General features: G+C 47.1%; 2 long non-coding RNA genes across 6 annotated transcripts; one reads left to right on the top strand and one right to left on the bottom strand.

The window, feature by feature from the left end:
• Positions 1-1,030: 1,030 nt before the first annotated feature.
• Positions 1,031-26,216, top strand: LOC121078598. 5 transcript variants are annotated; one of them, XR_005824659.1, is made up of 6 exons: positions 1,031-1,138; positions 1,877-2,070; positions 2,227-2,296; positions 20,083-20,173; positions 23,115-23,282; positions 24,663-26,216. It is a non-coding gene; the product is annotated as an uncharacterized LOC121078598 (long non-coding RNA). The 5 variants fall into 5 exon arrangements; XR_005824661.1 differs by lacking the exon at positions 1,877-2,070 and having other exon boundaries at positions 1,046-1,138; positions 24,663-24,714; positions 25,315-26,216; XR_005824660.1 differs by lacking the exon at positions 1,877-2,070 and adding an exon at positions 21,843-21,918 and having other exon boundaries at positions 1,046-1,138.
• Positions 22,110-24,675, bottom strand: LOC121078599. The gene is made up of 3 exons (XR_005824662.1): positions 24,612-24,675; positions 23,121-23,279; positions 22,110-22,615 (listed from the first exon to the last, which is right to left on the bottom strand). It is a non-coding gene; the product is annotated as an uncharacterized LOC121078599 (long non-coding RNA).
• Positions 26,217-26,472: the final 256 nt, after the last annotated feature.

Below are 26,472 nucleotides of genomic sequence, written 5' to 3'. Positions count from 1 at the left end.
CCCTCACCTCTTCTTGTCATACATTAGGCAGGCTGTTCTCATCTTTTGATTTTAAAGCTGCTCTTAGATTCCTGTGTTCTTAGATTCCTCGTGATGCTCCCTAGTCTGGGAACACTATCCTGTAAGTAAAAGAGTGTTAGGCTGATTATCTTGGACATCCTTCAGTTCTCGATTACCGTAACTCCATCTAGAAAATAGTGAGCCATCACTCTTCTCTCTGTGCTGAACCATCTTACTGTTTCATGAGTCTTTCTCCTTTACAACTTCAGAACCAATCTACTGCAGCTGGAGCTTAATGCTGCATTAAATGAGGTTTAAAGGTGGAGAAAATGGTAAATGAAGTCTAATCCTTTCCTAGCATATATAAATATTTTTAAGTAGCTGAGTATTTGCAGCAAATTGCTTCCCTGGAGACTTTCTCCTGGACCACAACCACATATACATTTCAAAGGCTTCTAATCTCAACTGAGCACTAGAAGAGGCTAACAGCAAACTGGGGAGTACAATGACACTGAAATTTAACCTGCTGCTCCAGAGCCCAAACCTGCATGAGCCTCTCTAGCCGTTGGTCCAGATGTATATTGCAGAGGGGTTGTTAACCAGAGAACTGTGTTATCTCAGTGTGAAGACGCCCACTGTAGCTCACTAGAGCGTGCAGTGACACTAGCATCTACCCGTTGCTTCAGCTAGCTGGAGTGGATGAAGTGTAACCACTGGGGTTGCTCTGACTGACCTGGTGTGATGGATTGCATAACACTGAGATGGGAGAAATCGCTTCCAAAAGCTTGGTACTTTTGTACTGTGTTCTGCTGCATCCCTACTGGTTGCAACAGCCGCTTGCTTGTAGTATTTGTCTTTTCAAATGAAATGGGGACCCTTCTGTTTAGCCCAGGACTAGGCTTGCTCTTCAGCAGAGAGAACTTTGTTAACCCTGCTTAAATCCTCTCTAAAGCTATTCTGCTGCAGAAATCAGAAGAAATGTTTTGCAGCTGTTAAAGGATCAGTGATATATGTGGCCAGGCAGCATGCTCAGGCTACTGGAGAAGAGCAAGGTGCTGCCCAAGGCAGAAGGAGAAGTGTCCCAGTGGCTGAGGAAGGAGCAGCTGTGAGCAGAATGGCATGATGATGGGCTTTGATGGTGAGTAACTGCAGCAGGAGAGTGAATGATCCTTTTGGAGATTGGTGCGCGCTCAACTGAGGTTGAACCTGAAGAATTGTTCTTGGGAAGGCTTTTTCTGAGAAGTGACAGCAGTTTGAGTTGTTCACAGCCCTACTGAGGAATGCAGATCCAGTACATCTAACACTGAGCTGTGAAAAGCTTACTTGAACTGACTATTCTTTTCCATTGGGACTCTCTCTGACTCTCGCTGTCTAGATATGTGAGAGGGTTTCCATGCCATTTCCTTTCCATGCCACTTCCTCTCTCTGTACAAGAGGCATGCAGGGGTCTGTGCTATGGGGCTGAGACCCTCCTGGTGCGGAAGTAGCTGGGTGCTGGTTTGCTTTCCAGGAGGAAAGCAGCATTGCAAGGTGCGGGTGGGGTGCTGGGGGCTCTTCGTGCTCACCATCCTGAATGCTCTCTACAAATGACTTTGAAAAATGCTTTTTGAAACAACTCGGTGTAAGCTACAGAGAACTTCATAATGAACATATTTGTTTGCGCTGAAGTAACTGGTAGCTTGGGTGTTATTTTTGCCTGCAACTTTAGGGATCAGTTCTCAGATTGTGTAAATGAGTGCTGCCTCCATGGGAGCCATGTGCTCTCTTTAATTGACGAGCTGTGTGCAACTGCAGTGTGCAAGGCACCTTGCCTTTGTGTCACTGAGAAAGAAAGCAACAGCCCTAGACCAGTATGAACACACTTCTGCCCATCCAGGTGGGATGTCTCCACCTGCCTAGCCTGCTCGTGGAGGATGTCTGGGTACCACAGTCCTCAGCTGGCTCTGTTCCTGGGGACCAATTCCATCAGCCTTAGGGGGAAAGCCACAGCTGGAAGCACCAGCTTTATCTCTGGCTGCTTTCTCAGGCCAACCACTGACATTAAGAGGAATGCGATGCTTGTTGCCTGAGGTGACTGACCCTGATATCATGTCTCATAGCCATCATGTCTGGTAAAGGCTTGCTTTGTAGAAAGGAGGGGCATGGGTATAAGCTGGTCCTACTGGTAGCCTTAGTAGTAATTAATCTGTTAGACTGATACATGGGTTTTTATTCTTTCCATTTCAGAGTCTCTCAGACTACAAAGGAATCTGGAAGGATTTGATAGCTGAGTCTTTTCTTGTCGCAAGAACAAAGGGTAAGTAGCTATCTCTTTCAGCAGCCTAGAGAGGCTTCTAGCCAAGACTGAGAGATTAAGAGAAGCTACCTGGCAGGCAAGTTGGCTTTTAAAGGGAAAAACAGGCTTTTAAGCTATTGAGACAAGGGAGAGCTGAACCGAACACACAGGAAGCTGAGAGCGCAGCAAAGGTGTTTAATATGCTTTCCTGGTTGCAAGGGTAATGGAGTAGGAAAGAATTAGCAAAACCCCTTTGTTTTGCTTTTTGGACCCTTGTAGCATAACAAGTAAATGTTATGTAGTACAGGCGTGTTCTAATTGCTCTTGATTGCTTCTGACTTGCTTGCTGTCTCAGCTATTTTGGTTGCAGTGAGGATTTTACCTCTCTAAGTGACCTCAGAGGCTCCTCTGGCTCCACCTTTATTAGCACATAAATATTTTAGGTAGAGGTGAGCACAAAGCCCAGGTACCTGCAGTTCCAGCAATGGATATAAGCTCAGAAGTGCCTGAGTAACTTTTCCATAAGCCCCATTTACTCTGTGCTGCAAAGTCACTCGGATGCTCTCGGGAGCACTCAGGTCAGCGGTGTCTGTGTGCAAGGTTGGAGGGAGGCAGTGAGGCTCCCTGGGGAAAGCTGGCTCTGGAGGGAGACCTGCAAGTTGTTCAGCACTCTTGTAGCAAAATGCTCTGCTCTTCTGTGGGGCCTGAGCTCCTCATCTGCTGTGACTTTATTCCTGCCTGGGTCGGATACTGCTGTTTCAGATTGGTGGCTGCTCCGGGAGATCCCTGGCTTTGCAGCACTGTCAGTCTGCAGCCTCTCAAGAGCTGCCGTCCGGCTTGGCTGGCCAAGCACGAAAGCTGGACTTGCTCAGGAAATCCTCCTGCCCTCTCACTGTGCTCGCTTGGTTTCACCTGATCCTGAACAACCATGATTAGTTGCTGTAAGGGGTTAAGGCACTCTCCCTCCAGCTCATTTTCCTCTTGTAGGAGAGCACAAGGAAACTGCAGCAGTTTGAATCCAGTCGACTGTGTCCTTCTGCTGTTCAGTCACCTTCCAGGATGCTTCTCCTTCTTCCTCCACAGTCCTGGCCATACTACCACTGGAGCAGAGAATGGGGAAATGCTGCTGTGCCTCCCCTAGCTGCCATCTCTTGCTTCTGGCCTACTTCCAGTTTGGCTGGAGGAAAGGCCCAGCAGAGAAGTGCCCCTGTTGCAAGGGTTATGCTGTGGCTGGGTCAGTGCTCGGAGTTTTGTGCAGAGATTAGCTGGTCTAGCCAGAGATGGAGTGGGATCTCTCTCCCGGCAGTAATCCATGGTTTGAGCAGACCTCTGAGAGGCTGTGCAGTGATTGCAACCCGCCTCCAAGGAGCACAGCTTGACCGCTGTAGTGTTGAAAGCAGTGCCATGAGCAGGAATGCAGATGTCCCTAAACTGGCATGAGCATAAACTCAGTGCTGCACGCAGCTTGGGCCTCTGGCCTGAGGTTACTCAGCTTCATAGTGGGGGGGAGACGTATCTCATCTCTGTCCTACGCTGCCCCTCACACTTTGCTGCTATTAATGCAAATGGCACTGTGGCTGCTGCAGACCCTCCTTTGGCTTTTCTAGGACAGCCTTGATTTGTGACAAAACACTTATTTGCTGCCCATTGGTGCTTCAGAAAACAAGCTGTGCCAAGACTGTGGGCACCAATAACCTTCAATCAGGTGGTAATTGCTTGTTGCAGCTCTCAAGAACGTAGGTTTGAACTCTTATTTAAAGCATTGACAGCTGAGGAAAGCAGACTCCCCTTGTCCTGTGCTTTCAGGACAGGAGAGGGCAAGGTCTGCAGTCTGAGCTCCTCAGCAGTGAGCTAAACCCATGTTTGGTGCCACAAACTGCCAGGTAAGATCTGGAAGGAGGTGTTACATCAATTAAAAGCTGGCTGCCAGGGCAGGCAGTGCTTCCAGACCTCCATTTGGGTCAGAACACAACTCACCTCTCTTCTCCTGGAGAAACCAGCAGTCGTGCCAGACCTGGGTGGAAGCTACAACAGCCTGTCCCCCAGGAGAGAGGTCTCTTCTTGCTGGGTCTGTGAAACTGCTTTGTTCCTCTGTGGTGGCCCTGACACCACTGTGAAGCTCTGGGTTGTGCCACCTCCTCTGCCGAGCTGACCTCGGGGTTTGTGGGGCTCCCTGGGCAGCTGCTGTGGTGCCACTACTCCAAAACGACTGCTTTCCCCTGCTTCACTCAAAGAGGAGGGATTAAATCCAGAGAGCTAACTGGCATTCACAAATGGTGAAATGGAGCCTGTAGGCTGATCGCTAGTGGATGTTTAGGAAATGAAGACATTGGCTCTTGTTATTATGTGGGAATCTTCTGGGGTTTTGTGCAAATAAGTCTCCCTCGGCAGCAAGCGCTGCACAGGCTCCTTGCTCTTATGGCTATCTAATTAGACTGCTCCACAAATCGTGTTTTCTTCAGAGTCATTTACATTATGTCCAACACGGCTAGTTAGTTTGGGGAACACTTATTAGGATTTAAAAAAAATGAGCTACTAATTATCTCTTGCTCCAGGGCTGAGTGGGGAATGCAACCTTTTGTCTCTCCTCCTAAACGAGGCAGCCGAGGAGCCGTGCAGGGAGCTGGGCTGCAAAGCTGCCTGGCTCTCTCCTGGGACATCTCTATTTATGCCTTGCTGTTCTCCCTCCCATGCTGAGCAAGTGGTGGCTCTGACGCCTCTTCCACTGCCTCTCGCAGAAATCTTTCCTTAAGAGGAGTTGTCCTGTGCCTGTGAGCAGGAGTGATTGAAGCAGCCACCCTGACCCAGAAGTGGGGCTGGTTTTGTTACGAGTGTCCCTGCTGCTCTCTGCACAGCTGGCTGGGGGCAGTCCTCTTGTACCATGCCATGGAGACTGCCCGCTGCTTCTTGGCTTACTCTAATATGTTGTACATAGTGCTTCTCAGAGAGATTTGCCCACCTGCTCACAGATGTTTTCTTCCTTCTGTGAAATGAAAGATGGCAACATGAGGAACTCCTCTATGGTAGGCCCACAGCCATCTGTCCTTTGGGCAACCAAAGACTTTTTTTTGGAATGTAGCCTGGGCTCTGTGGGTCCTCCATGTTCCTCTCAGTGCTTAATTCTCCTACAAAAGCAGCCCTTTGAGAGCCTTCAACCTTGCATTCAACATCAGTGCTAAGCTTTTAATGAGACAAAGGCTGAATCCTTTGGGCCTGTCCCTCATGTAGCTGTTCGGTGCTGTTTAAGGTGCCTTATCGCAGGGCTCTTGGTTGTTCTGGCTTATAAGCCATCATTTTGGGACAGCAGAGAAATAAATTCACATCTCTGACATGAAGTCTGCCTGGAGTCAAGCCCTGCAGAGCTGTCTGAGACCCCAGCAGCATTGCCTGTGATCTTCAGCTAATGTGTCTTGTGGTGGGCAGCGGCCTATGAATGTTGTGGCCTAAAAACCCTGGGCTTTGCAGTAAAACTACAAACAGTGAGTGTTTTTGTGTTCCTGCTTCTCTGACTGGGGTCTCCACAGTTTGTTATGCAATAAAAACTCTGAAATAGTGAATACTCCTAAATAGGGGGATGGATGGAGGTTCCAGTGGCTAAAGCAGGGGTCAGTGGAGAGGTGCACCTCGCTCATGAAGAGATCAAAGCTCAGAGGCCAGCAGGTGTGTCCCGAGCACCATCCTGCCTGCTGTTATAGTGACCTTTCCTGGTCTTTTGTCTTATTTTCTTTATGGTAAACTTTCAGAGCAATTTTCAAAGCCACAATGAGCTGGTAGCAAACCCTGGCAAGAGTGCTGAAGGTACATCACGCCCTATGGGCCTGAGCATGTGAACTGCCTTGATAATTGGGCTTGTTCCAATGTTTGAGTCAGTTTAATATTAAACTTACTCAAATAGTGAGGTCTCTTCCAATGAAATAGATTTACATGTGTCATTTTGCTCTGCCAGTCCAGAATCTCCCCAGGGTGTTGTTGCTGTAGCTGTGCTCCCCCTGCCCCACAGCCTTTCCCACTGTAAGCAGCAGCCCTAAATCAACTAAATCCCCTCTGCTAGTTGGGCATGGCCATCACTGCTGCTATCACATGTGAGAGCATCAAGTGGTGACCCCATGCAGTGTGGTACAAACACCCTGGAGCAGACTCTTGCCCCTTGCTGGCTTTAGGAGGAATTGGATTCTTCTCTTGCAGTGTACACGGAAAGCCCCAAATTCACCACAAGGACCACCTTGTCCATGAGATGCTCCAAATGGAGTCAAGAATGGAGCATTACTCATCCTTAGCCCTGTGAAATCAGAGCAGTTGGGAAATTTCAGCCAGATTGATGTCTTTATTTATGCTGAGTGGTACTTTATACCAGCCTGCTGAAGCAAATCACCATGATTAAATGTCAGAAGCCAGTTTCTTGTAACCTTTGGTAAGAAAACCTTCCTGTCTGGAGGAGTATTTTAAGGATGAAATACTCTCCAGTGCAGCCTGTAAGTTTAAACCCTCTTGAAATAAAATGCCCTCAGAACAGGGTTTAAATACAAGTTAGATGACACACAGACAAGTACGTGTCTCCTGTCTGGGAAGAACTTCATCTCGGATGCATAACTAAGCTGCTTTCATTCTGAAAATCCTTCCTCTGCTCCCAAATGGCATGGCTAGAAATTTCTCTGATGATGGTTTTCCACAGAAAGCAACCTGTGGTCCTTTCTTGGTTGTCTTTGGTGCCAGTAGAACCAGGAACATGGGCTTCATCTCGCCGTGGCTCAGCGGCCAGCTGCTCACAGCCTGACCAGCGCTGCAGCGGCTGCTGCAAACGCAAGGTGTTCCCCTAGGACTGTGGTGGAGTAATTACAGGGATAAAACCCTTTATGTGATGCTTTGTGGATGCAGATCTGCATCTGGGGGACCGTTTGTGATGCCCAGGTCACCGTTTGGGACCATGCCCACAGTGCACTGAGGTTTATTGGGAGTGATGAGATCACACTGCCATTAGGAGCTGTTGGGAAGTGTGATCAATGAAAAGTGTCCCTGCTTGTCAGCAAGGGGACTGTCAAACCCTGTCCTCCTGGCCCTGCTGAGCCACCTGAGGAATGGCTGATCAGTGAGGTATTGCTTTGGTTGTCACCTTTTTTCTGTCTTGCTTTTAACATTAAACATTAGGGCTGTTAGGCTTTATCACGTCCAACTTTGTGAGTCTGTCTCTGCACTCACCGCTTCCCTAACACTGTACAAATGTTCTCTAGTCAGCCAAAATCTCTTTTGTAATTTAACTTTGTGCGATTGACTGCTAATAGGTTACAATTTCTTGGTAACTGGAAGTCTACCAGTTAGAATAGATTTACCATCTCTCACCCTTTGTGTAGTCTTTCAGGAATAGAAAGCTCTATCCTCAAAGGCCACAAATTTCCTCACCTCCTTTGGCTCCATGTAGGAAAAACAAACAGCCCAGTTCCTCACCTGTTCTAAGTAATAAAAAACCTCAAAGACCCTTTCCTTTGCAGGTCACACTTAAAATAGCTCTCCTAGCCTCTCTAGGAGATTAATACTTAGCGGAGAGGCGCAAAAACATTGCCACCTTCTAACAAATGTCAAAGACGTGACAGAAGTTGTCTGACGGGGACATCTTATTTACAGGATTAATGACACTTCTGAGCCAGTTGTCTTATCTGGAAAGAGCTGCCTTCACAAAGGATCCAGTGGGTGGTTTAAAAAGCCCCCTCAAAGCTGCCACGGTTGAGTTGCAGGCAACATGTGCTTTAGATAGGTGAAAAGTAGGAAACAGGTTATCGGTGATAATGATCAATGTTTAAAGACCATTGCTTGAGAACAAGTATAGATCAGATGGTGCAAGGATTAAATAGGGAAGAAAAGACAGTCGAAAAGCAGTGATAGTGTCATGGGAAACATCTCCAGCGAAGGATGTGCTGCCCGTCAGCATGTCTTCAGGCACGTGCATGAGCAAACCCACCTCTCTCCTTTCCCAGGCAGTAATGCTGCAGTGACAGGTCCCAGGGCACCAAGGTGTTCCCTCAGCACATCCCACCATCCCACCTGCCGAATGCCTTCCTGCATGCTCCCAGGTGAAGATCCAGGGGCCCATCCTGCTCAGTCTGTCCAGGTTTAACTCGTTCAGCCTCCCTGAGTCTGCAGGATTAGTCAGGGAATTTAACCAGAAGCAAAAAAAGCCAGGAAGGCAATTAAGCTATTGATTCAAGATGCTGTTGGGAAGAAGCCTGCAGTCAGGCTATGCTAATAAAGCTACATGGATTGATCAATTGCTGTCAGTAATTTGGGTTTAGGCAGGAGCTTGTTTTCTGTCATTCAAGTCAAACTTGGTTTTGGAGAATTTCCTTGTGAGAATTTGTGTAGAGATATCACCAGGATTGTGCCTGTTACGGGGTGTTTGTTCAACTCGTTGCTAAAATATTGGGCTCCCAGCACAAATCCAGCACTGTGCAATCATTAACTGCTCCCAGTTCTGGTCCTCTCACCATCTCCCCACTTCCAAGCAGCGCTGCTTAGCCAACGTGGCCAACTGGCTGTTGGAAGGAGGGTTTGTCAGGTTATCACTAAAGAACAGTGGGAGAGGCAGGGGATGTCTACAGCCCTGCTGTGGATTCTGGGTGGCATCTCTGCAGAAAGAGGCAAAGAGAAGAGCACAGGCCCTGGCTGAGAAGAAACAGTAGGTGCGAGCTGTGTTGAGATCCTGGGAATCCCTCAGTTATAACTGATCCTAGATATCCCTGCTTATCTACTCAGTTCTTTGGGCTGAAGGATAAGAAGAAAGCAGTTTGGGTGTGTAGTCCCTGGGCCAAGTTGTGAATCTCTTGAATTAATAATAATCAATCCTGATTATTATTATTAAGGCCAGGATGGCCTGATTCCCATCAAAGGAGCTTGAGGACTGTAGGGTTTCTCAAGCGTTTGAGGCAAAAAGACATTGTCAGTTGTATCGCTCATCCATTTTTTCTTGTTGATCAGGTTATAGAAATTGAGGTTTGAGGGGATTCAATAACTTTAAAGTGCCATCATCACCCTCCCTTCATGGAGGGCTGCAGCATGTGCTGGCTGCTGAAACCCTCCTGGGGCAGGGCTTTTCCCCATCCAAGCTGGTGCTTTTATTTGCATGAAAACACATCATAAAAACATGCTGATTTTTACAGAAATGCAACTTTTTGACAGCTGAACTCTCCACTTGGACATTCATAAAGTCTTCTCAGACATATTCTGATAGCTAAAGAGCTTGTGTGCCTGTTACTGAATTGAGACTTTTGATGGGAAGCCTTAGTGTAGGTCTTTGTTCCAAGTGGGGCTAAAGGGGATTTCTTTTAACAGTAACCTAGGTTTCATCTGGAATGGAAACTCTGATGTTCACCCAGCACCAATGAATAAGTTGTTGGAAGTTCAGTGCAGCAGGGTCGCCTTTTTTTAGTGTTCACATGGGTGTAATACATAGTATTGTAAAGTAAATCCCTTGACTGCTCCAATTTCGTTGGCGTTTGGCCTACTATTTCAGAAAGGAAAATGTCACTGCTGACCTAAATGAGATTTACTTCTAAGAGGCTCTGGGGTGAGAAGCTGCCTCCATCGAAATCTAGAGGCAGTGCTTGCATGGATTAGAGTGGAGCCAGCTCCATGTTTTCAGTGCAACTGTGTGCCAATTAAAGGTAATAGGCTTCCAGGACAGTGTAGTCAGTAATGAAGGGTAAGCCTCCAAGTTTCAGAAGGTCTGTTTTTAATGAGCCCTTGAAACATGGATGCATCAGGGAACAGCTTGTGTCTGGGCTGGGACTGTGATGGGAACAGGTTTTCTAGCTTTTCCCATCCAAGCCATAAAGAACCTGGGAGCAGATGCTGCCTTTCAGCTTTTCCAGCTGAAAGCAGAACCCCAAAATCTGGAAGGTGGAGTGAAAGACATGGGATTGATCAGAAAATTAAATATGGGGAAAAAAAGAGGGTGAAATTTTCTAATCCTTCTGAGCAAGCATGAGGAAAAACATTCACTCATTTATCTTTATATAATATAAATATGTCTTTTTCTGGAAGATCTGTTTCCGGCAACTTCTTTTCATGCATATGCTATGAGGCTTTGTTTCACAAGCTTGTTGGTGCTTTTAAGCACAGAAGTTGGAAGCAGGATGCTGGGTAGAGGAAAGATATCCCCCTCTGCCTGAAAACCAACTCTTTAGGTCAGGTCACGATGTCAGGTGGCAAAAGAACTGAGAGAACAAAGGCTTTTTGTAACTTTAAAAAAAAAAAAAAAAAAAAAAAAAAAAAACAGGCATAGGTGAAACAAAGAAATGGGGAGTAAAAGCAGTAATAGGTAAATGTGGAGCAGACCTTAACTTAGCAGAAATGCTTGAGACTTTCATTTTGCATCTGTGCAACCCATCTTTTGTCTTAAAGCTGGTGGAACCAGAGCCTCTCCTGCAGCTCAAGGGCATGAGATCCCAAACTCCCAGAGTGCTGCTTCACGGAGTGACAGGGGCATGAAGCATGGAAATGAAGTAAAAATGAGGCTGGTTTGGGAGAGAAAGTGTGACGGCTCCTCTCCAGATGTGACAGAAAGGGGCCAGGAACACATAGCTGCATTTATCTCAACCCTTTCATTGGCTGGTACAAGTAGTATTTCGACTAAATGTGCTGCATTTCCTTCTTTTTTTTTTTTTAACCTGCCCTATGAATAATGCTTTGACCATTTTGAAAGCTGACATACTAATAAAAGACTATTAAATCCTGCCATTTCCTCTATAGAGCAGGAATAAGTCAAGACAGACATGACTGTGGAGAGGGAAAGAAGGCTCCAGATGTGATGGTTTATTAAGCTTTTCATCCTCAGTATACTTAAAATGTATGAGGCTTCTGTCACTGTCCTACTAATGCTTCTTTAGACCCCAGTGACAATAGAAAGGAGGCTTAAAGCAGAGAAAAACGCATTCCCTGGCAATGCTGCCTGTGTGAGACATTTCTTGAGCCAAGGCGATGCAAGGAAAAGGGCTGGGGAGCAGCCCGGGCAGCTCCAACACCCCAGCAAACAGCACGAGGTTTCTTCTGGTCCGGACAGTGCCTCGTCTCGCTGCAGGGGGTCTGGTGCTGCACCTCCTCCTTTCTGTGCCCTCGTTACCTGAGACAAAATGAAGTTTGGGCCGGAACAGGAGCCTTTCTGCATGCACACATGGGAGCATGCACTGCATGGTGCGTATCAGAAAGGGGGCAGCCTTGCTAGTCTCTCACCCTATTTCTTAGGGTCAGGAAACAATTTTGTCTCATTTGACCCCCTCTTGCTCCCACTGTTATCCCACACTTATCTGTGGAACAGATATTTTTTTGTTGCTACCAGCACAACGCTTTGCAGATATTTCCTACTGGCCCTGACAAAATGATAATGCCGGCCAATAGAGGAGGCAGACAAATTTGCTGGCTAACAAAGATAAATTTAAATCAAATTATGCTCTACCATCATGCCACAACAACAAAAATTCTTCCGTGAACTCAGCCTTGCAGATTATCTGGAACAAACACAAAGTGACCAAGGGCTGGTAACCCCAATAAGAAGGTTTTATGACCCCATTTCAGGTTGAAAACCCTGGTTTGAGAAATGCTGAGCTCTCTGGAAGAAAAGAGGAAAATAAATAAATAAACTTGCTTATAGTGGACTGAAGTGAAGCTTCGCTTAGGAAGATGAAGGCCCAGAGCTTTCTCTAAGGTTACATAAATGCAAAGTTTGGATGAGAGAAGGCAACTGCCTCCATGGCTTGCTGCGTGTTGTGAGGAAGAGTGAGATTTGACTTCTGCTGGCTGTGATGAGTTTCCAGAGGTCCTGACGATTCAGATGGGCTCTGGCTTCTTCCTGCTCACAAAGCACTTCAGTGGAGGGAGGTTGCTGCAGTATTTACGTATTGCCATGGTACCAGCTCTTTACTGTCCTGCAGGGTGGCCGTGGGTCCTGCTCTGGCATCCCGCAGAAAGCTGCCTGAGCACCCTGGAAGTTGACTGCAGAGAGCTGGAAGGAGGGAGCCCCTTCAGTCCCAGGGTCTCTGGATGTTTGTCATGATTTTAAAAGAAAAAATAGGGGTAGAAAGTGCTGGAAAATAGGTTCACTTTTGAAACACATCCAACTTCTCTCCGTGGTGTGAGAAGAACCTGAAGGGTGAGCGCAGGGAGTCAAATGCTGATCGTGGCCCAGAGCACGGGGTTGATTCCTTCTGGCCGGGTCCCTGCTGCCCCAAAGCAGTTTGGAATATCTCGGCCTCTCGTGGGGTTTAATCCCCATTTGAGCTGTGATGGGTGAGTGCTGAGCTCTTCCACAGAAAGCCTGAGGCATCAGCTGGAGGATGCGCTTAGAGGTGGAGGAGCTCCTTGTGCTCTTATCTCCTGGGCTCCTCTCCACCACTTCTCTTCATCTTTCAGCCTCTGTGTCCAACTGGTGCAGTTCAGGAGCCCACAGGAAGAGGAAGAGGCCTCTGGGGTGGCTGGCACTCCTCCCTGCCTCCAGACCAGCTCTTCTTTGTGTTTCCAGTCAGCTGAAGCTTTTTTAATAGATGTGGCTGAATTATTCATGGGGCATAAATTAGCTGATGAGCACTGTCCTTTCGTGACTGTTTATCATGCCTTTTTTTTTTTTCTCCATGTGGGACATTCACTGCTTAGAAATTTTGGCCAAATCCAGCAGTTTCCAGCAACTTGCTGCATTGTCTAAGGTAGGGGTTGGCCTTGGTGGTCTGTGCAGGAAGTTTTCTCTCTCCCATGGGGTGGTTTGTGCTCTCAGTGAGATAATGGCATACAGCAAGTGCTCTTTCTGCAGGTTTCAAGCAGAAATAGGTACTGTGGATTGCCTTATCCTTGTGAGAACAAAACAATGGTGCAAATGACCAGGGCAGAGTCCTGGGGTGAGGCAGATAAACTGTGTGCGCCCCAGTGCAGGAGCTTGTCTGTGCTCTCGGGGCCTCTAATGCCTTGCCCTTTCACACGTGCAAAATGGAAACTTGTTAATTCCATAGCTCTGAATTTGTCAACTTTAAACAGCTTGTAGGGAAGACTTAAAAGATTCACGTGCACATCTTGCTCTTTTCTTTTTTTCATAATATTCAAAGTTCTTTTGAAAACTTAGTTCCCAGTCAGCGCTGTTACTGCTCCCCTCCATCCCTTCAAATATTCTCTCCCTCACATTCCCCACCTGGCTGCTGAGGCATCCCCTACAAAACCTCCCTTTGGGCTGTGTGCAGATACAACCTTTAATGCTTGTTCTAAGCGTGCCTTAGTTTTGGGGTTCTGCCAAGTGATTTCTCAAATTCCCTGTCCATGGGAGCTACTGGGCACCTGCTGCTCTTGGTGGGGTCATGAGGCTTTTTTGCAGGGCTTGGTCCCCAGCATGCCAGCAGTCAGCAGAGGTGCTTCTAGCCCGGTCTGTTCCTCTCCTCCCTCTGCCATGAAGCTCTCGGGTTAATTTTTCCATCTCCTTTTGATTTTTTTTCTTCCACCAAATTAGCTTGTTGTTGCACTGCCCGTACTTGTTAAAGGTCACAAAATAAATACTGTGCCACTGTCTTGTGTATCAAAGCTGCTTCCTACATTTGCTTTTCATGTGTTTTCAGACCATTAAAACTGTCTTCTTGCTCTTTGCTTTTTGTGATCAAAGCATCATTTATGCAGTAATAGCATGCAGAATGTGCTTTATCTCCCCCAGCAATTCTTGCTGCCTCCTGTGATGCTGCTCTTGGAGAGCGTTTCCTTTTCTCCAGATGCTTTTCCCCTCCTCTGGTGGACCAGCTTGGAAGGGAAGTGGTCCCGTGTTTTATAAGAGGGGGGGAAATAGTAAAATGGACTTTATTTGTTCTGTAATGGGACTCCTGGTACCAGCATAAGCAGTTACTGACTGTTTGTCAGTAAGCCTAGCAAACAGAAAATTGTCTTATAAACTGTTCTGAAAGGCTGAAAGGTCATAAAAAGGATTTAGCACTATCACAGGAGACAACTTTGTTTAAACAGTGTCATTAGTCTCTTCATAGGTCTTTATTTTATAGTGCTTTCTGCCGTGTTCGTTACTCTCGTCTCTTGGTTTGTTATTTTTTATCCCGTATTCAGTACTGAAGTCGTGTCATCTCCCGAAAGCCACCAGGAGCAGAGATGGGCAGGGCGAGCAAGCCCAGGCTGGGGCTCTGCTGCGCGGCCGCTAGAATTGGGGTCTTCAAGGAAAAAGGGTAAGGAAACCCAGGCTTATAAGGAAAAGGTGATGTGCCTGGGGGTGAGGATGCCCCCAGCCTTTTTGGATTATATGTTTTGGAGTCAAAAATCCTCTGAGCTGTGTGGGAGGGAGCAATATGGAAGAGACCCTCCTGGTACTCAGGGCTCATGTCAAGCTGGACAACCAGAAACCTTCAGGAGTCTTGGTTTTTGAAAACTTCCTCTGTTTTCAATGGCAAGAACAGTGCTATGAGGGGCAGGAAGAACAGGGTGGCTATGCAGTCCTCAGGTATATGAAAATAATTCAAGTCTGAAGCAGACCTTGGTGTAGGAAATGGGGGAGTCTCTGCAAAGGGATCCTGAAGGGGCTGGAGCTCGCCAAAAAAAAAAAAAAAAAGACAAATCTCTGTTGGCAAAGTCTTTTCACAGACGTGTCATTCAGGAGTGGTTCATATAACTGAAGAATGGCAAACAGAGTACTCCGTATGAAAGGAGGAGGAAAAGCAATCCAGGCAGCAACTGGCCTTTCACAGTCTGCAAAGCTTTAGACAAATTGTGAAGGAAAGAATAATGGGATGAAAATAGGACTGAGTCCAATCCAGACTTACAAAGGCACATTGAACCTGCTTGTCTTGATATTTTTTTTTTGTTGGTAGGGGAAGTGGTTTCCTCCACAAAAGAAAAATGCATTTCTTCTTTGGCTGGCTTTTGGTTAAGTAACATTTGGGGGATATTTCAGTGGATGAAGAGAAATGAATCATCTGTGCTAAAAGACAACGCTGGTGCATGAAGAAGTAAGTATTAATAGGTGATAAAATAAAAATCCAACCTGGAGAATGGGTTCTTAGCAGTTGGAAGAGAGGCTTTTGCTGAGGGATGATAGGTTTGAGGAGACCTGAGCCAGGAGGTCCATCCGTTCCCCTGGGCACCATGAATGTGATGTCTGAGCTGAAAGGGAAGGCAAGGGAGGATTAGCAGGGTCAAGCGATGCAAAACTTGCTGGAATTGCACAGGTTTTCATGCAAATGAAATATAAGAACAAATATTCCTAGTGCACAGCTAAGGCTGTGAACATGGCTAAAATGACCTTGGTGAAGACCAGGACTGCTTGCGGCAGGTGATGTCCTTTGCCAGCTCTGTCCGTGAATTTAATTATTTTTCTACAAAAAGAAAGAAAGACCCAAGTCCCCCCTGCCCATCTCTGCAGGGTTCTGCTGTGCTCCTGGAAAAAGAGGCTGCCAGCAGAGGGCCCCCAAAGATGGATATGTAGATCCTACAGAAGTCCCGAGAGCAGCCGCCTCCTGATGCTTGTCAGCGCATGCTGAGCCCGTTTTTCCGAAAGGAGAAACTGAGGCAGGGGGAGAAGATGGTGAGTGTCAGAGCAGAATGTGTCCTGTGATGCAGAACTGAGATATTCACTTGCTCTTCACAAGCAGGCTTTGATTTGGTTTCATTGCCTCCCGACAGACTCTATTTTGAGGCTTTCGGGAAGCTTTTTGGTTTTCTCCTTTTGCATGACCAAAGGACACGGAGGTTCCCTGCCAAGACATTTAGAGCCTAAATGTCCAAGAGCCAGTGGGGATGTTTCGGGTGCTTAGCTCTTCACGCCAGAGCTGTCAGGGGGAGAGATGGAGACAGAGGTGACCTTGCAGCAGCCACCTCCTCCCAGCTACATCTGTGGGGCTGCGAGCGTGGGTGGTGGAGCAGGAGGATCTGCTGACCTCCTCAGTACCTCACAGTGCCCTCAGTAATGCCAGGATGTGGCCGTTAGTCTGATACCCTAAATATAGGTGCTTAACCCTGCTGCAGCTTGGATGCCTCCGTGTCCTGCGTTAACACCAACTTGCTTTTTGCTCTTAGAGGTGAAGGCGTCCCTGAACCACGTGTGTTTTTCTGCTTGTACCTCCCGAGCTTTCTAGACAGCTCCGATCAAAAGCAGTTTAGTGCACTTCAGCCTTCACAAGTGGAAATTTCCTCCATCTACTTCCAGGTCCTCAGGGTTTCCAAATGTCAAGTCGTCAACTGCAAATGTTATCTGAAAATGCTTAGCAAGTTGTAGTCCGTTGGCATCAGTCAGTCACCAAAGACAACCGGCTTGTTTTCTTGCTCTTCTCTTTAATATTCCCTCCCAGCAAAGCTCTGGAGACGTCATTAGGAGCAGTGAGCTCCTCAGAGCCGGGCTAACAACCGCTGAGTAGGTTGTTTCTGCGTAAATAATTTGCTTCTTGGTTCCTCTCCATGCCCTGAGCTGAGGGCGGTGGCGGCTGCTCAGCAGAGAAGGTGCCGGCCCCGATGGCTCGGCAGCATGTGAGGACAGTGCTGCCCCTATTGCACCGAGGTTTCTAGAGAGACAGGGTGCTGGGAGCAACCCCGAAAAGCCCCACACCAAGGCAGGATGCCCCTACACAGAGGGATGTGCTAACCCGGTCTGCCTGCATGGCTGGAAAAATCTGGGTTAGCTCCAGAGGCCCAAAGACCTCCCGGCATGGCACTGGCTTTGCATGGGATGCTCCAGCGATGGCACCTGCCCATCGGTGGCTGCTCTGTGGCAGTGGCTTTGCACCATGCTGAGCCACGTTGTGGACCTCAGCTTCACCGTTGGCTGGGGCTGCATGCACCAAGACAGTGGAGCGAGGAGAGAGGGGGAGGAATGGTGCTTGTGGCTCTGCCGGATGAAGAACCCACAGAAAGAACACAAACGAAGCCGTGATGGGCTCCCCCCTCTGTGAGCAACTCGGGAATTTGGGTGCACTGAAGTGGCTGTGCTGGGCCAGCAATTGGTTCCATGGCAGCTTTTGGTGCAGTAAACCGCCCCTCTTATTAATGTCCTTTTGTTTGTTTATCCCTTCTGAATTTCTCAGCGGGGTCTGGTTTTCCTCCTCTTCCCACCGCAACCCCTCTGCATTATTAAAAAGAGCCATCCCACTAAATAATCTCAGAAAATAACCCTGAATATTGTACCTCAGCCTTAAAATGAAGGGCTGAATATGTCCCTGAGAGCTCCTTATAGTTGTCACCTGAAAATAATAATTCTAATTAGCTTCCATGCCTGCCCTTGGATTCAGCCTAATAAATCCTAACAATCAGGAGCTGATTGAAATATATCCTTTTGAGTTATTTAAAACAATGAGAGCGCTTCACTCCAAGGGAACAGTTGCTGGAGGGTCACCCACTGGTAGATCCCCTTGTAATGAACAGGAACAAGGCTGGAGGAGAGGAGGTCTGATGTTTTCCATGGGGCCCCAGGGATGTGAAATGCTGACCTGTAGAGAGCAAGAAAGCCTTAACTAATGGAAATGTCTCTGCAAATCTTCAAGGCTTTGGTGGTTGTCTGTTGTTGTTTGGTTTTTGGTTTTTGTTTGTGTTTTTTTTTTTCCCTCTGAATTCCTATGAATTCCAAGTGGCTCACTTTTCAGGCTTGAGGGAGGGCTTGAGGGAGCCTGGCCCCAGCCAGGGCGTGCCCACTTCTCTCCCCCCATGGGCACAGCTTGGGGGGGAATAATCTGTTGTACCCTGCGTGACGGGACATGCTGGGAATGAGAACGAAGTTAGAGATTCAAGCGAGATAAGAGGCGGCTTTATTCTTGTGAATTACCCAGATGGCAGCAAACGTGAAAGCAAATCTTTACATACTTCAGCTGCTTTGCGAGTGCCCTTTTTTTTTCCCCTCGCAATATATATGCTGCACCTTTTATCCTATAAATCACCACCTCTTTTGAATTTTCAATTTTTCTGCAAACTGGATTTCCCTTAATGGGGGAAATCTTGTGGGTAAAAACATCTGCTTCTGCTAGAGCCATTTTTCTCCTTCCCCACCTCCCCTGTACAAAGGCTGGAGCAGTTCTGGTTTCGTCCAGCAGCAAGGCAGGATGAGGGGTGACCGCGGGGCTGGGAGGACCCTGGGTGCACCCCGTGCTGAGCTGTGCAATGAGACCTACCTGCAGCAAGCACTTCGTGGGCTGGGAGACGTTTGCCAAAAACATCCATCAGACGAGCACAAGAGACAGCTGATAGTGCAGCCTGGGGTGGTCGCCCGCAGGGATTTCCAACAGAAATCAACCTCCGTCTCTCGGTGCTGCCGGGCATCCAGGCTGAATTATTCAGAAATATGTCTGTCTTATGCATCTCGATGTCTGTTTAGCTGCTTTCACCGTGCTGTTCTTTGTCCTGCAGATATGTTTAACCTATTGCTTCTAGCTTGTTTGCTCTTTTATTTACTTGCCAGTCTCTATAGGTCTATAAATAAGAACGTTTTCACATACAGAGCTAATGGAAGGGCAAAGGTGAGCTGGAGTTGGACTTTCAACATTCATTTGCCTTTAGTTTGCAGAAGACTTGTGCTCCTGCTAAATTTTTGATACTGATTGAGCCGCATGGCTCCCATTCAAGCTAGCAAGAGCCTTACTTCTAAAAGCATACACTGTATTTTTAGGCTTGCATACCCCCTTCTGTATTTTTCCCCCATGTCTGTTGGAAAACTGCAACACACGGAATACACAATGGTGATGGAAAACTCCAGCATGCCATTTTCTGTACGTGGCCATCACAGGGTTGTCCCTTAAGTGAGATGCTGGAGCCTCTGCTTCTTATTTACCCAGCAAAGATGTTTAGCACCCAGCTTCCCTTTTAAGATTCCCTAAACAATTCCGAGTGTTGGAGGTGATGAAGAGGGGGTGTCCTTCGCCCTTCACCGGGACACCGAGCTCGGCACCCCGCTGTGTGGCTGTAGGGCCACCCCACAGCCCTTCGGGGAGCAGAGGGCCAGGTGTTTCAGGCAAGGTTTGCAAACCAGGACGTGACTGCGCCCGGCCTGCACCCGGCACGTGCAGCTGTTCGGTGTCTACGGCGCGGGATTAAAATAGTCAGCATGCCCCTCGTGTCCTGCAGCTCTCCGCTTTGCCTGCGCGAAGCCCTGGAGCAGCGCCCTGTGCTGCAGCCCCGTCGTGGGCAAGCCCCACACCAAGGGCACCGTGCGGCTCCTTTACCGGGCAGAGCTTATATTGGGGACCCATAGAGTGCTGCTGGGTGGGCTGTGCCCTCGGGGCTGGTTGTGCAGTTATTTCAGCTTTTTTGGGGCATGTTAGCAGAGTTTCATGGGACCTGTTTCTATTTTTGCTGAGCGTTTGGTCTAACTCTTTCTAATGGTGCTAAAGCAGTTACTCGTTTAAGTTGAGTTGCTTAAAGAGGTCTTGATACGCTGAAGTTTGGGCCTTACAGCAATAAAGTCTTTTTAAATACTGCAGAAGCTGAAATATTTATTTTTGGCTTTGTTAGCTGCCTGAAGTGATGAAAGGATTCTTTCAGGCAGTTGTTCTTTGTGTCTTGTGAAGTCTGCTGCCCCACAAAAAGGGAGAAAAGATGCTCTCCTGACCTTCAGATGCTCTCTGTGGGTTTGCTGTAGTCCAGTGCCTTCAAAAAGAGCCTCGGAGCTGGAGACCACTCAGATGTCACCAGCTTAGGTGCTTGTCGTCCAACGCATACTGCTGTCCAAGGAGGAGAAGCTGATTTTGTAATTAAAGCTTTGGGGAGTCTGGATCTGCTCCACTGTCACAGGCTTCTTGTGTGACCCCAGATAAATTGTTTGGGGTAAAATGTTGCCTCTCTTAAAGGTTTTGTTTTCCTGATCTCTGCCTCACCAGGCTGTCTGAGGAACATGGACTCTCAGTGCCAGGGACAGCTGTGGGACCAGGATCTCACCCAAGACCTATAGAAAACACCTACAGAATTAAGGTAAAGGATAACAGGAGCCAGCAGAAGGGCGGGTGGGCTCGTGTGCCCCCCACAAAGCAGCAGGGATGGGAAATCCCAGAGCTGGGCCGTGCTGGACCTTGGTGGGCTCCTGGAAGTAGGGGAGCAGAGTGGTGCTGGTGTCCCCATGTTGGGCCGGGGTCTCCAGGCTCAGTCGATTGCAGACAAGCTCGTGGGATGCTGAGCACCATGCAGGGGCTTTGGGCAGACAGACACATGCTGCTACAGGTGCTTGGGCTTTGATTAAAGACCATAAAGCCACGGCTGCTGCCTCACCAGGCAGGGTGGCAATGCAATAAATCAAGATAAAATCAGTGGAGCGTTAAACAAGCCATGAGTGATTTACAATAAATTGTGTAAAGAACATTATAGGAGTTTCATAGCATAAGCAGGATGCGGCACTGCTTAGTTCTTGTTTCCTGTTGCATTTAGCAAGATCTTTGGCTCATCTATGCACTGTCCTCCTGCAGGGCACAGCATCCAGGGCAGGCAGAGGAGCCTGGCCATGCCGCGCATGGGCATCGTTCTCGCTACCTGCACGCGTCCCAGCTGCTGCAGCTGAAGGATTTGTTGCCCGATAGCTGAAATTCTACAGCAGTGCAATATTTGGTCCTTTTGGCTTCACTCCCTTACCTTGCGTTTGCCATCCAACAGTTGTCTTTGAGGGATGGAAGAGAAATGTCAAACCATTTAGTGTGTGCTTGCTTCCCCTCTGTGGACACGTAACAGTCCCAAATTAAGTTATTGCTCATGCAAAGCATCTTCTAATATATTCAACCCATACATATTCTGTGTATATCCCCATGTATGTTAGTTACGTGCTCTAATATATTTAGCTCTTCAACATTATCATCTTGGGTAATTCATTTAAAATATTTGCAGCTATTTAAAGGACTTTTGTCCCATAAGATTTGGTTCTTAGTGCAACAAAGGTCATTTTGTCCAGTAAATTAGTGAATCTGTACCATCAGCAGTTTGCCTCGGTGATTTCAAATATTCTGTTGCACCATTAATGCATTTACCAACAATAAAATCAATTAGAATAATTTTACCTCTGATGGGGTTTGACCTACAGTGAAGCCCCTTAAATGAACAAATTAATTTTAATTAATTTTAAAACTACTCAGGTACCTCTTTGGTTAAATTGTTTTATTTGTCTTTAATTTTCTGTTGTCGTCTGAGTAGAAGCACAAATTTTCAGCAAGAAATCAGACTCTTGCAGCCTTTGAGGCTTTAGAACTGCACCAAAAGTGTTTTCGATACTGGCAACAAACTGAAGAGTCATTATTTTTGTCTTGTCTTGCCCATCTAATAAACAAGTGGCAATGCAGCAGGCATCTGCAAAAGTGAAGCTCCTCTCATTCTCACTGCATAAGGCTACAGGGCAATCAGTGACATTAAGGGACGTGTAGTTCCAGATCCGTGAAAGGAAACTCCTTGCTGGGGAAATCACGGCCATGGTGATTTCTTGTAGCAGGCAAAATCACTCAGAAGGCAGTCAGGAAATGGAGCTCAGGGACCAGTAAATTATGTGAAGGCAGGGCAATGAGCAAGCAAGCCATGCTGGTGTGCCTTTGGGTGTCTGCTCCTGCAGGGAACACGCGTCTGCACCTCTTGTGCCCCCTGACACTGGTTTCTTCTCACTGAGCAGGTGTCCACATTGAGGAGATGATGAAGACTGTAAGCAAAGGGGAAATATGGAGACCAAACCTGTCCTCCCATTCAAGGTTGTGTCTTCCAATGATTTTGGGGAACTTTTTCAGAAAAGCACTGCCTGTCGCTGCCTACCTGGTGGCTCCTCTTCTGCCTTGCTGGGGCTGTTGGCTTAGAACTAACTTCTTTACGTGGAAATTATTTTTAACATATTTATTATGGAAATATTCTATTTGTAACATGTGCTAAAACCATAAAACATGAGAAGGCAGTCTTGAGCACTGTATTTTTTTTCTCAAGGACTTGGAGAATATTTTGCACAGTTATTTTAAACAGCTTTTATATTTAGCAAGTCTAAACATGATATGAGAAGTAAATAAATCAAAGCGGCAAACACAACAGAAAAAAGAAAGAAGCCACAATGCAGGTTTTGAGCCTGTCCAAAATGTGTGGGTTTGAAATATGCTCGCTTGGTGATGTATTTAAAAATGCTGCACATTCAGCTGTGAGACTGGAAAGAGTGCAGGTGGGCGAAAGGCTTTGAAGGAGGGTAGCCTTGTGCTTCTCTAACGCAGTACTGAAAGTTGATAGGGACATTTTCTTCTGAAAAAGGGTGTTTTTCTAGAAGATAAAGCATGAATGGCAGAGTCAACTTCAGAAGCATTGTATGGAGCCCTGCACCAGTTTTGCTCCAGCCTTATTCTCAGGGTTTAAGTGGGCCTCCTTGTGTAGGCCTCCTGTTGGATTTCTCAAGGCTGGGTGACCTAGAACCTACACATTGCACCATAAAAGCATTAAAACCTAGTGTGAGACCTTGGGGAGGGGGCAAATATTCACTAAACTGCTGATGGTGAGGAAAGAAAAATCAGTGCCTGCTGCTGCCACTGTACTGCAGGCACAGAGCTGCTGTGGAGGCTGTGAGATACCAAAAAAGCATCAGGACAATCCAGTACGTTTGCAGGGCATCCCTGCAGGGCTGCTACGGGGATAGCAGGCACCTTGTAAAGCCACTTAAAAAGGCCAAGGGGAAGAGTTATGGATATTAGACTAAGAAATAGGATGGGGACTGAACACAGCAAAATCCATGGAGAAGGAAGGGAAAGGATGAGACAAGAGGAAGGAAAAGTGAGAGAAGAAGGGATGCAGGAGCAAAATACTGCTTTTACAAATCAGGCACTATACCTTCCTGGGAAGAAAAAAAAAATATATAGTTTTCATGTTCAATTATCTGGGGGCTTGAGGCAACTCCTCTTTCCTCTCCCACCCCCAGCCTCACCTGAAACCGCTGGTAGGAATGACCAAACGCAGTGGTGTGTGAATGAGGCACCTCTGGATGGCTCCGTGTCTCCTTCAGCAACTTCTGAATGAACTTCAGCAACAACAGAATGATCGTGGGCTTCAGGTCTGCTGCTGTGAGGATCTCCAGGAGCTGAAGCTGGTAAAAAAAAAAGTCCTAATCTTGCTCAGATTCAAACTCAAGGGAGGATTTCTGGGGATTTTGATGGAAAATGGAGCAGGCTCCAAGTGGAAGGGCCTAAGTCCCACTGTTGGCCAGGGGGACATACGTGGTTTGCTGCAGGGAGGGCTGGTGAAGGTATGTCGAGTGCAGGGGAAGAAACAGCCCTGCAGTAGGTAAGGGTTTTCTTGTGCTGAGGAAATGACAAATTATTGGTGAATTTGAAAGTCATAAAAGTAAAAATGTAATGTTGGCTGGGGACCTATTTATCTATCTATTTTAAAATGCATTTTAACATCCGTGTATTTTTAATTAAAAATACATTTTAGCACCAGCACAGCCAAACTACCACAGTGCCAATCTCCTTTTTTGGAAATTTCTCCTTAGCATTTTGAATTTATTACAAATTCATTGTTTCTAATACAATTTTTCCCCTTCTCTCGACAATTTATTATCTGTTTTTCATTTCCCTTCTCTTTTGTTAATCTTTCTAAATAACTTTAAAGTGGTCTTCCATCTATTTAGCTAAATGAATTCACTCCACAGATACTCATTATTTTGAGAATGATTTATGCAAGCACTATTAGCTAGATTGTTCCTTGTTTGAAGGTTTTTCTGCAATCAGAAAACCCAGATTTGAGTCAGCTAGAATTAGATCCAGTAAAAAAAAAAAATTACATAAACTATTCAGCACCTTAGTCAGACTTCATGTATAAGAGGTCAGTTTAATAGGCATAAAAACACAAAGAAGCTTTCAGCTATGGGTCCGACCTACTGATCTCATCTTAGCCTGGGAAATGCTGGAGCATCAAACCCCAAGTCAAATCAGATTTTTTTTTTTTTCCAGCTGATCCTCACAACTCTGTGGGAAGAGGCTGTGTATCACATACAGTCACAGACAGGGCATTAAGCTGTGCTACGCCGTGTGATTTACTGCCCGGGTTTCATCTGACAGTGCCCCGCGATGGCACGCCCTGCGCATTTCATGGATGCTGGCAGGGCTCAGCTTGGAGCCTCGCTAGTGAGCGGGGTGTGTGTCGTGCAGGGGATGCCTGGTCCTGCTCTCATCATGCCCGTGACCTTGAGCAAATTGATTTTCAGTCCCGGTGGGTGCCACCATGGGTCTCCTTCGGGTCGCTCCTGGCTCAAGGCGCAGCAGCTAGGAGCAGAATCTGGCCGTCCTCCCCGAGCAGGGAGGCTGCAGGGCTGGGGACTCTCCTTCAGCAGGGTTGCCAGAAGGTTTACAGCCCTTGAGAGGCTGCAGGCAAGTTTGGGGAAGGAATATTAAGTACATTGCGTTATGAAGAATACCTGAGACAACTTGAGGATTTTCTCCTAATGTCCTGTCTTGTCTTTCTGTAGCAGCAAATGGCAGCTTCACCCTAAAGAGCACAAAATGGGGAAGATCAGGCAGGTGAGGCTGGATGTCTGCAGCCCACGTGTGGGCTGTGATGGTGGGAGCAAACCTGGTTTGCCTGCAGCTGAAGCTGTTGTGGCTGCTGGAACTTCAAGAGCTCCATGAGTTTGCCCTGCTGAGCTCCCACCTCGGCGAGCACCAACTGCTTCCTTGGCCTGGAAGGGCTGTCGTCTCTGTGTGATTTTGGGGCAGGTGAGCACATCTCCAGCCTTTCCACCTTGCATGCAGCCTGGAATACACCCAGGTGCATGCCAGTGGGGGATAATTTATTAGGGCCAGCCAAGAGCATTACACATCCCATTAAGTCAGCTGTGACTTTGCAAGCCAAGTGCCCATTCAGGGTGTACTGTGTATCCTCAGACCAGTATTGATCCTAAAATTTCTGGTGGCTTATTAATGAAAGCAACACTGTGGCCAGATCCTTCTGACTTGTGTAAAGCTGAAGAAGCCTTACTGCTGCCAGCACAGCTGCTGGAGATGAAGCTGGAGTAAAGGGAGCAGAATCTGCCCTACTCCTTCCAACCACTACACGTGGGTTAAGCAGGAACTACGGGAAGAAGTGAATGCTTTTGCCAACAAAATGTTGTCTCTCTTCAGCCATGACCACCTTTGGAGTTAATCCTGATCCTTCGGAGAACGAGCCAAAAACCCCTCTGAGGACAGCACTGGGCCTATGTTTTGCCAGGGTTCTTCAAAATCCTCCATTTTACAACAGAAGTCCTCAGCTGCCATCACTGCATGGAGTTTATTAATAAGGCTCTTGGCTTTAAATACTCTCTCCATCAGGCAACAGGTTAAGACCTCGAAAATGCCGGGCCCCGCGTGCTCTGTCTGGCTCTGGGAAGGATGTCTGCAGCCCTCGACAGCTCCGAGCCTCCGCGCAGCCTCTGCCCGCCAAAGGACAGGAGCCGGTGCTCGCAGACAGCTGGCGGGGGAACGGCTTTGAAGACGGATTTGTTAGTCATGGCAGCAGCATCCCCTGACACGGAGCTGGAGGGAAGGCACGGGGGAAAGTTTATTGACTGGGCAGCTTCTGCCGTTGGGAGAGGGTCAAGAGGCGCCGGTGGCTCTCGAGGCTTGGCCTCTCCTCCCGCATCCCGTTTTAGGAGAGCTCCTTTTGTTCCTGCAGAGGTCATTTTCCTGAGCGAGATAATTTATGAGTGGAAGATGGTTCGCTCAAGGAGAACTACACCAACTCACATACAAATCTTCCCTTCCCACAGTAATTTATGATTTGTCCTAATTAGCTGGTATAAACGTGTGGAAACTCCAAGTGCAATCTCTTCTTTGCATGGTTCACGTTCGCTTTGCAGGCTGTGTCCTGCTTGTCAGAGGCATTGTTTGTTCAATAATAAAATTGCCACATACTGTTAATCACAACCTGCAAACATCTAATAAAACAACCATTGAAAGTGTGTATGTAAAACCATCTCTTCACTAGCCCCATTAGGCTCGGCTCTTTCTTCTTTGAAAGCTGCATGACCTCCCTTTTCAATCAATTCCCAGTTATTAACCATGAAGAATAGCATTGGGAACTGCATTTGCAAATTGAATGTGGTGGTATATAATGAACTCACTCTTTAAAAGATTCCAGTTGAGGGGAATGTATCTAGCTAACATTTTTAATCTCTCTTTTCCCCCCTTCCACCTGCACTACGTGCAGATAGAATTCACAGAATTTGAAATAACTTAAAAGAATAAAACTTCCTAAGCAGAGTTTAAGGGGACGGTGCCTGTAACGACTTTCTATTATCT

The sequence above is a fragment of the Cygnus olor genome, chromosome 15 (assembly GCF_009769625.2).
Source record: "Cygnus olor isolate bCygOlo1 chromosome 15, bCygOlo1.pri.v2, whole genome shotgun sequence".
Taxonomy (NCBI): domain Eukaryota; kingdom Metazoa; phylum Chordata; class Aves; order Anseriformes; family Anatidae; genus Cygnus; species Cygnus olor.
The sequence above is the reverse complement of the archived record's forward strand: the minus strand, read 5'-3'. Positions and strand labels throughout refer to the sequence as shown.